The sequence below is a fragment of the Cervus elaphus genome, chromosome 5, assembly GCF_910594005.1.
Source record: "Cervus elaphus chromosome 5, mCerEla1.1, whole genome shotgun sequence".
In the NCBI taxonomy this organism is placed as follows: Eukaryota; Metazoa; Chordata; class Mammalia; order Artiodactyla; family Cervidae; genus Cervus; species Cervus elaphus.
The window spans coordinates 65,496,705-65,506,557 of NC_057819.1; the positions used below are offsets into that span (position 1 = coordinate 65,496,705).

The window sequence follows — 9,853 nt, forward strand, 5'->3', positions numbered from 1 at the left end:
TCTGGATGCTCTATTTTTTTAACCCTTCACAAATCGGTGATAGAGACAAAGCATCGTGACCCCAGAAACGCATCGACACACCAACTGTTTACATTGGAGCCAGGACAGCATCTAAGAAGGTAAGACTGGGGAGAGAAGGGGCTGCGGCGGGTCCACCTCCATGAGCACTGGCTCCTCGGGAGCTTGCAGAATGCCACCTCGCTCGGGGAGCATTCCCAGGGATGCTGCTGTAATTGGCCCATGGCTCAGGTGGGGAGGATTTTGTTTCAGGCGCTGCTTTGATTGAAACAAGCCTCCAGTTTGGGGAACCTCACTGCTAGTCACTTGCCTGGACAGATCGGTCCTGGTGGGCACGGCTGCTGGGTGGAGCAGAGCCCGGCGCTGTTCTGCTGACACGTGGCAGGGATATTCCCTCACCTCCGTCAGGCCAGTCCCCAGGGGCCAGCAGCAACAGGGGCATGCTAGTAAGCGTGTCAAGGTTCCCTCCGAGTGAGCAGGCTGAGTCCACATGCAAGTTCTGAGCAGGTCTTGGAGCTGGTGTGTGTTCACCAGGCCAGCGTGTATTTGCTTGTCAGTGATTTTAGAGATTCATGTGATGGTGGAATTATCTGATTACATGTATAAACTTTGAAAACTTTTCAACTTTTAATAAAAATGGCTTATTTTTACATTTTGTTGTGTCGGAAATTGAGTGGGAGAGGTTTTTGAGTGGAATGTCAGGTTCACTTGGTTTTCCTTTCTCATGGTCTCGTGGCGCCTGGGTGAGGAGGGTAAGAAGACTGTGATCTGGGACTGCTTTCCTGCAGGGAGCACCTCCTGGCATGCCTGACCCCGTCCTTAACACGGAATAATACTGAAAAGTCGTTTTAGGTTCTAGGTGTACACCCGAAGGAATAGAAATAAACACTTGTGCGCCATGTTCGCTGAAGCCAACACTGTTCACAGTAGCCAGAAGGTGGCAACAACCTCAGCGTCCATCGATTGAAGACAGAGGAGCAAAACGTGTGTGCACAGTGGGGTATGAGTCAGCCTTCAGAGGGAAGGGAGTTCTGACACCTGCTGCCACACGGGTGAGCTCAGAAAATAGGCCAAGTGCAATAGCCAGTTACTAAGGGCCAGGAGTATGTGATTGCACTTCGATGAGTTTAGTGTGGTCAGAGTTAGAGTCAGGAAGTGGAATAGAGGTTGCCAGGGGCTTGTGGGGGAGGGGAGTGGGCTGGTTGGGGGCCGGGCCCCGGAGGTACATGCTGGCCTTGGGAGGTCTGGTACCCCATGTGCAGATAGCACAGGGACTGTGGCCTCAAGAAATCTGAAGGTCGTGGGAGTTTGGGGCTGGAGATAGTGGGGGTGTCCATCCTTGGCCTCCGGACAGTTCTAGAGGGGCCTCTTTGGGAGAAGGGACCAGAGCTCTGAGCCAAGGCCCCTGTTTGGAAGAGGAAGCAGCGGCAGAGAAGACTGGGGAGAAATTGCTGGGGAGGCGGCAGCCACGATGGCGCCGAGACAGGAAAGTGGTCAGGCGAGGAGCCCGAGGGCTGATCAGGCTGTGACTGCCCCGCTGCCCTCAGCCAGGCCAGCCGCAGCCAGCTGACATGGGAGGTGAGGTGGCCGTGGAGAAGGCCCGCGGGGGAGCTGAGCGTGCATGTGCGGGGTGCCGGGGGCAGGGACCGCTGGGCAGGAAGGGGGCAGGCAGGCCTGGGGGTCCCCCGCAGGCACCTGAGCCTTGACACGCAGGGCACTGCATCTCCCGGGGCGGGTGGGCCGTGCAGACCTGAGCAGGGTGGGCCAGTTCCGAGAGAAGGGGCAGGATGCCCAGCCGCCTGTGGACTGCTGTGTGGATCAAGTCATCCTGGGGCAGAGCGACTCCTCACGCGTCTGCCCAGCAGCGCACAGCCTGAAGTGCTCATCCCGTCCCTCACAGAACATTGGCTGGCCTTTGCTCTGGTAATAGGAGCCGCAGGAGAGCAGGGGCCTGGGCCTCGAAGCAGCAGCACGTCTGCTTGTCCGGCTCCTGCTGTGGGTTTGTGTGGCAGCCTTGGAGCTGACATGGCCCTCCCCTTTCGTCCTGTTCACCATCTCTGGCGTAGCGTCTGAATCACGGGAGTGTGTGGAAAGGAATGAGTGGAGGGACAGGTGTGAGCACGGTCATCTGGTAGCTAAAGAGGTGAGTCTTAATGATTAGAGAATAATTCCATTATTCTGTGGCTGACCACAAGCAAAGGCAAGAGAATTACCACAGTTCTTTATGTACTAAATGGACTTCCTTGCTTTTACATGCTCATCTCCATGTACAGAGCTCTTCATGACAACTGCTTCTTTGTTGAATAATACTACCACCTGGGAAACTTGTGGACGCCCAGAGTAAGCGAAGCAGTAGAGGAGGCCAACCCTGCCTTCCAGGAGCTTTGATTTTAATGGGAGACTTATCAGCAAACATCCCCTTTGGGACCAGACTTTGTGGGGTCTTAACTCCAGGCTTATCATATATTTAACTTTCTCATTGTTAAGCTTGAGTAAACTCCAGGAGGTGGCGATGGACAGGGAGGCCCGGCGTGCTGCAGTCCATGGGGTCGCAAAGAGTCGGACACGACTGAGCAACTGAACTGAACTAACTTTCCTGTGCCTCGGTTTCCTCTTTCTGTAACACGAGGATAACAGTGGTAACATACTTCATAGAGTTGTGAGGATTAAGTGAAAGTCGCTCAGCCATATTCCACTCTTTGCAACTTCATGGACTATACAATGGAATTCTCCAGGCCAGAATACTGGAGTAGGTAGCCTTTCTCTTCTCCAGGGGATCTTCCCAACCCAGGGATTGAACCCAGGTCTCCTGCGTTGTAGGCGGATTCTTTACCAGCTGAGCCACAAGGGAAGCCCAGGAATACTGGAGTGGGTAGCCTATTCTTTCTCCAGGGAAGGATCTTCCCGACCCAGGAATCGAACCGGGGTCTCCTGCACTGCAGGCGGATTCTTTACCAACTGAGCTATCAAAGAGGCCTGAGGATTAAATGAGTTGAGTGTTGAGATAGTGCTTGGCACATAGTAAATCCTCAGCTACCATTAGTGTCCAATATAATTACTATCATCAATTTAAATGAACACTAAACAACAGGATACATAGGAACTTAAATTTCAGGGTGAGTAGCGGCCAGGTGAGGCAGCCTTTATACATTGCTGATGAGATGGTAGCATGTTTGGCAATGTGTATTAGGTACCTTGAAAACTCTTCTAGGAATTGACTCTTAAGGAAAATAGTGAAAAAAAAAAATTCATGCACAAAAAGGTATGAGTTTTCTTTCTATTGTTGCTGTAAAAAGTTCCCACAAACTTAGTGGCTTAAAAAAACATGAATGTATCATCTTACAGCTTTGTAGGTCAGAAGTCCGACACAAGTTCTGCTGGGCTAAAATCAAGGTGTTGGCAAGGAGGAATTTCTTTAGGAATTACCACCTAGAGCAGGTTGGATGCTCCAGGGAAGAATCTGCTCCTTTCTTGACTTCCCCAGCCTTTAGAAGCGGCTTACATTTCTTGGCTCATGGCCCCCGTCTGCCTTCTTCAAAGCCAGCAATGTGGCCTCTCTCTGGCTCTGATACCATTGTTACATCTTTTTCTCTGACCACAGTTGGGAAAGGTTCTCTTCTTTCAAAGACCCGTGTGATTAGATTTGGTCCACCCAGAGAATCTCCCCACCTCAAGGTCCTTAACTTAGTCATACCTTCAGAGTCACACATTTTCACCATTGCAGTCACATATTCAAAGCCTCCAGATTTAGGATGTGGGCATCTCTGGGGCAGGGGCATTGTTCTGCCTGTTCCAGTGTTTAGAACAGTGCTGAGTTACAAATAAGCACTCTACAACAGGAATATGTTTAAATTACAGTACATACAGATGTTGGAATATGAAGAAGCCTCTAAGATCACTGGAAGAGAATGAGACAGGCAGTGAAAGGTAGGATGCAGTTTCTGAGCAGAATGAGCCCGTCTGGACGTGGGGAGGAGGGGGCACCATCTGGTGGGCGGGATTGTGTGTGATTTTCATTTTCTTTTTTTGGTATTTCCTATTATAAGCATGTATTACCATTATTCCCCTTTCTCTTAAAACTTTTAATTAAATCTTAAGGGAATGTGTATTTTATTTAACCATGTTGAAAGTAAGTATGCTAAAAACAAATGCTAAAGTCAATAAAACTTACATTATGCTATAAAAGAACATAATTTAAAGGCAAAGGCAAAGAGAAACTTTCACTAAACATTCCCTAATAAAAATCCTATAAAATGAGGTATGTAGTAATTACTTGGGCTAGGATTAAAGGCACGTAAGAATGTCTTTAAACACTCTATAGCCAACATACAAATGTAATGCAGTCTAATTATAATTAGTTAAAATACAACTTAAAATACATATGTTTATGTAAACTCAACATTTCAAAATAATTATTTCTGTGTGACCCAGACATTTGCATAATTTAATACACTGGAGTACAGAGAAACTGTCAGTAAAACAATGTATTTGTCATTTGTGTATGCATAATGCATGTAGTGTATCAAAGGAAAGCTCTTTAGAAACAAAACAAAAACTTTACCCAGCGTCATTTTATCTGGACGGATGTTTATTTCAACTGGGTGTTTATTTATTCACTGTAGATGAAGAACTTATTTACAACCTGTAAAAAATAGAAGGAACAGCAACAACAAAACTGGAAGGAACAGGCCACGTGCCGCGATCTCAGGACCGTGTGGACAGCGACACTGACACGGCCACTTGGTCTGGTTTCATCTGAAAAGCAAGTCCTGCCTCAAAGGAGCAAGCAGTGCTGGTGAGGCCTCGTCCCCCAGTCCATCACGCATTCCGGAACCACAGTGCTGCTGAAAAGAAACCAACCACACGTGCGCCTGCCTTCTTTAATTAAAAAGGTCATTAAATTATAATAATGAGTCAGGATCGAGAACTGATTGTGTATCAGTTGGGGTAGGCTAGGTTACACTGCAGAAACGAACGGATCCCCGAACAGGGCCTGGTGACGCTACGGGACAAGGGTCCCCGGCGGGACTCGGCCTCCAGCCGCTGTGCCCGGGCGCTTGGCCCGCTCTGCATGCGGCCTCTCTGTTGACACCCGCAGGAGGGGCAGCAGGACTCAGGTGTTTGCCAGGCTCGGGCCCGGCAGAGACTCACTGTGTTCTGGCTGTCGCTTCTGCCCACAGCCCGCTGGTTGACTGGAACCAGTCACGTGGTCCCAGTCAAGATGAAATAGAGGCTTCCCTGTGTCAGAGCTGAGGCAAGTGGATGCTGCTGAGCATTCCTAAAATTGAACGGCACCATACAGTCTTGGAGAAGTGTCTTTCTTTGCCCACTAGTTGGAGAGATCTGTGATGTCTAAGCCCCTGGCAGCCAACACAGCGTGGGCTGCCTTGTGGGGAGGAGGTCCCGCAGAGCCAGCAGACGTTGCCTTTCAGCCCCGCCATTCCAGGAGTGCCCCAAAGTCACTCACCCAGGGTAGTGGCAGCGCCCGGCCAACGGGCTCCCACGTCCCGGGGAAGCTGGCTGCAGCTCACAGCCCATGGCTATCTGACTCCTCAAACGGTGTGTGCTCCCTGTGGGGCTTCTGCTTCAGAAAAATAAGGCCTAAGATCACAGTCATGAATGTATGTCAGCTGCTGAGCAGCTATTCAGAAACAGTCTGCCAGAGTAACTCGTAGGACTGAAGTCCAGGGAGCCATGAAGCGAGGCACTGCTGGTGGAATTCTGAGGCAGAACTTGGAGAAATAGGTAGTGGCTATACTGGAAGGAACATGTTGGTTTCCTGTGTTTCACTTCTTGATGGGAAGTGAAAGTCTGGTCAGGTTCATTTGGGGATGAGATGAAGGCTGAAGCAGTCTTAAGCTCATGATTTCATGCCCAGCCTGTAATAAGGATGATCAAAACAATGCTGGGATGTTAGTCTAGCTGTCCAATGCAGGACAGCCTCCAGGGCTGGGCAAATGCTCGATAAGGCAATAGACAGGCAAGTGTGGATAAAAGAATGCTTAGGCTGGTATGGTGGCCAGAAATGAACTTGAAACGTAGGCCTGAGGCCTGTTTCAGAGATGGGGAGTGTAGGGCTGGCAGAGGAGGGGTCGATGCTGCCGAGAGTCAATGCCAAACGCTTTTGCACTGGCCCAACAAGAAATCTTGCTTTACAAACGCCTAGGGTTTTGCCCACAGCAACCAAGTCCTCTCCCCTCCCTGTCACTGGGTCACTCTCCCACCTGGGTATTGAGCACTTACGTGGTACTGACTGAACATCGCTGTGGGCTCTTGCATCCCTTTTTAAGAATAAGTGGAAACACATTTATTGTTCCTTCCATCTGTTGTAGAAAATATGGATAAGCAAAAGGGAAAAAAAAAGAAAACCAGTGTAATCCTGCTACCCACCAAGCAGCACTTGCCATTTCGGTCCATTTCCTCCCAGACTTGTGTATGTGTGTGTTTTTACAGAAGTGGGATATGCACACTCTTCTGTGAAACACTTTCGCATTTAATGTTCTGTAAAAAGCTAGATTCTTTCTGAACGCCAATCAGAAGTTTTACTGATATTTCTCATTCGGTGTGTCGACACCAAACACCGCTTCTTACCTAGCCCTGACTTAAATCTATGCCTGAGTTTGTTCAGTTACTAACATATTCCTTGCTGCATCTTCTGAGCCCACAATAGGGGCCTGGGCGCTTGATAGTCACAAGTAAGTCTGCCCAGACACTCTCTTCCCAACCCTTCTCATGTTTAATCGGTCACTAAATCACGCATGCATTCAGCACGTATCTGTTTCATCTGTCCTGACATGCCTGTGAGCAGTCTGTGCCCCCATGATGCGCTCATTCAATAAAACTGAGCAGCTATTGTATTGCAGACTTTGTTTTCTGCTCTGGACGCACCAGAGTAAACAAGACAGGCAGAGTCCCTCCTTCCAGGGCGCTACAGGGAGAAATAAACAATACGACACTGCACTAGTTCTTGATTACTGCGTGGCAAATGACGCCCGAACTTAGTGACTTAAGATAACAAGTTCTTAGTCACAGTTTCTGCGGGTCTGGAGTCGTGGCTCCGCTTGGCGCCTTCTGCCTTGGAGTTTCTCCCACAACTGCAGCTGGGGCGTCAGGCAGGGCTGCAGGCGCCTCCAAGGTAAGCTAGCGGCGGGGCGGCGGGGGAGGTGAAGTTCATTTCCGAGCTCGTTCTCATAGTCGTTGGCAGGATTCAGCACCTTGCAGGTTGTTGCCGGCAGACTGCTCTCTCCGTTAGGACAGCACAAGCTTTAACAGGACGAACAGGAGAGGGGTGGAGGCGGGAGAGAGAGAGGGAAGGGAAGAGAAAGGGGAGGAAGAAGCCACATCTTCAGAACGTAATCTCAGCAGCGGCGTGCCATCACGTTGCCACATTCTCTTTGTGAGAAGTACATCCCTAGGTCCTGCCCCCACTGAAGGGGTAGAGACAAGTGGTGGTGGGGCTCTTAGGGAGCCATTCTCAAAGGTTGCCTGCTCCTGTCGCAACAAGGGGTGTCGCAACAAGACACCTCCAGCTCAAGCTCAGCACTAGGAAGGAAACGAAATGGGGAGAAGAGCAGAGTCGCTGGGAGAGGCCTCAGTGAGCCGGCAGCGGAGACTCACCAGCAGAGAACGGGTGTGGGGAGCCGGTGGCAAGAAGGGGCCTGTGTGCGAATACCCAGGTTCTCCCCGACAGGAGCAGGAAGTGTGAGCTCTGCATGCTTGGAAAAGCACAGGGGCCAGTGACACAGAGAACATCAGTGATGGGACACTGTGCCTGGTTAGGCAAGAACTTAGACCTTATAACAGATCGCGCGACACAAACATTCCCCCGGCTTTGAAATAGGAAGTCACTTCCCTAAGATCACAGCTCGGAGGTGACAGGGTTTGAACTTGGGTCACCTGATGTTGAGATCCATGTGTTTGCGGTGCCAGCATCCCACAGTTCACTGCAGGATGAACTGCCCAGGACGGAGTAGTTTCCTGGGAACTGAGACTTCGTGGCTGAAACCAGGACGGTCCAGAGGACACCAAGATAACTATCCTGGTCAGTCGCCCTGAAGTGAAAACATGACCGCTGGGGCTCTTTGATCCAGGCCCAGCCAGCAGCCGTGAGTCAGCCTGAGAAAGACTCAGCTGTGTCTTTTGTTGCCAAAAGAATAAATTGCGGCATAGCCCCACCTTGTTGTTAAAATACGATGTTTAAAGACTACAGTTTTGTTGCCTTTTGTTTTTCTCAGGTCATTCCTGGGAGAAAAGCTGACCTAGCACACAGGCATGGGCAGGGAACCTGAGGGCAGGGAGAGACCGAGGCCGGCCGCCGCCTGTCCTCAGCCCCTGAGCAGGACCCTCGGATGGCTTCCCACCAGGCACCTGCTCTCAGCACACGTGCTGCTGCGGGAGCCTCGTGCCCCCGCCTGAATCCCACCCTCCCGCTTCCTCCTCAGCACAGCGCCGGCCCCTGGAGGTGCTCCCAGCCGACCCATGACAATGCCCTGTGCTGTGACGGGACCGAGCAGGCCGCACCAGGGAGAGCTGCAGGCTGAGCTGCAGGCGTGGCTTGGCTGTGCTCGCTTTGCTCTCTTTTCCGTATCCCGGTGACTTGAGGCGGGAAGTCAGTAGCTCAAAGATTGTCCCAGTGGGATTGGTCACCCCTCATTGAGGCAACCAATCCTTCATTCCCCTGCAGACCACCTCTTCTTGGTGAACCTCTCCTCTTGCAAACTCTGTGACCTGGAGGTTCTCCTCTGCTCCTCACGACCCCTCCTCTCCTAATTCCTTTCCTGGCCTCTAGCCTCGGAGAGGGAGTGATGCTGTGGCTGGGCTCTCAGCCTCCTTGCCCCCTCCCTGGAGAGCCCCACACTGGGTTGGAACCTGCACCTCTAAGCTGGAGACCTCCTGCATGGATGTCAGACCAGACTGACTTGATTCAGAGACCATGGTAGATCATACACACTCACTCTGACAGCAGCCCCTGCGGAAGGAGTACACTCCATGCACGCACGCACACTCCATGTCGTCAGGCAAGCCTGACGTCCTGCTTTGGCTGCAGGACATGGGCAGAAGTGCTAGTGTGCTAGTTTCCAAGAGAAGCTTGAACAGGTGCTGCGTGGCCCTTATCTCGCTCTCTTTCCTTCCACCACTGAAGGGCACGCTCAGAAAGAGGCTGCTCTTTCAGCCTGGGATTCCGAAGGAGAAAACCAAATGCCTCTGGTTTTCTCTCTGTTTTCTCTAGAATATCCAAAGCTGATGGTATCATAAAAAGCACATCATTGAAAAGTGACTATTTGCAAATGGGATCAGATCTCTGAGAATGACTGAATAGGCAGCTTCTTCCCAGTAATTATTCAAGGTGAAATGCAGAATTGATACATTCTGAAAGAGCATATAAAATAATGCCATGAATTGTTAAAAAAAAAAAAAAAGGCAGAGACATTACTTTGCTGACAAAGGTCCGACTTGTCAAAGTGGTGGTTTTTCCAGTAGCCATATATGGATGTGAGAGTTGAACCATAAAGAAGGCTGAGCACCGAAGAATTGACACTTTTGAACTGTGGTGCTGGAAAAAACTCTTAAGAGTCCCTTGGACAGCAAGGAAATCTAAAGGAAATCAACCCTGAATATTCATTGGAAGGACTGATGCTGAAGCTCCAGTACTTTGGCCTCCTGATGCGAAGAACTGACTCATTGGAAGAGACTCTGATGCTGGGAAAGATTGAGGGCAGGAGGAGAAGGAGGTGGCAGAGGGTGAGGTAGATGGTTGGATGGTGTCATCTACTCGAGGGACATGAGTTTGACCAAACTCTGGGAGTTGGTGAAGGATGGGGAAGCCTGGCGTGCT

The 9,853-nt window shown here is 50.5% G+C and overlaps 1 long non-coding RNA gene across 1 annotated transcript; it reads left to right on the top strand.

Annotated features, from left to right (window-relative positions):
* Positions 1 to 1,362: 1,362 nt before the first annotated feature.
* LOC122693338 lies at positions 1,363 to 4,938 on the top strand. The gene is made up of 3 exons (XR_006340882.1): positions 1,363 to 1,596; positions 3,877 to 3,945; positions 4,641 to 4,938. It is a non-coding gene; the product is annotated as an uncharacterized LOC122693338 (long non-coding RNA).
* The last annotated feature ends 4,915 nt before the right edge of the window (positions 4,939 to 9,853 follow it).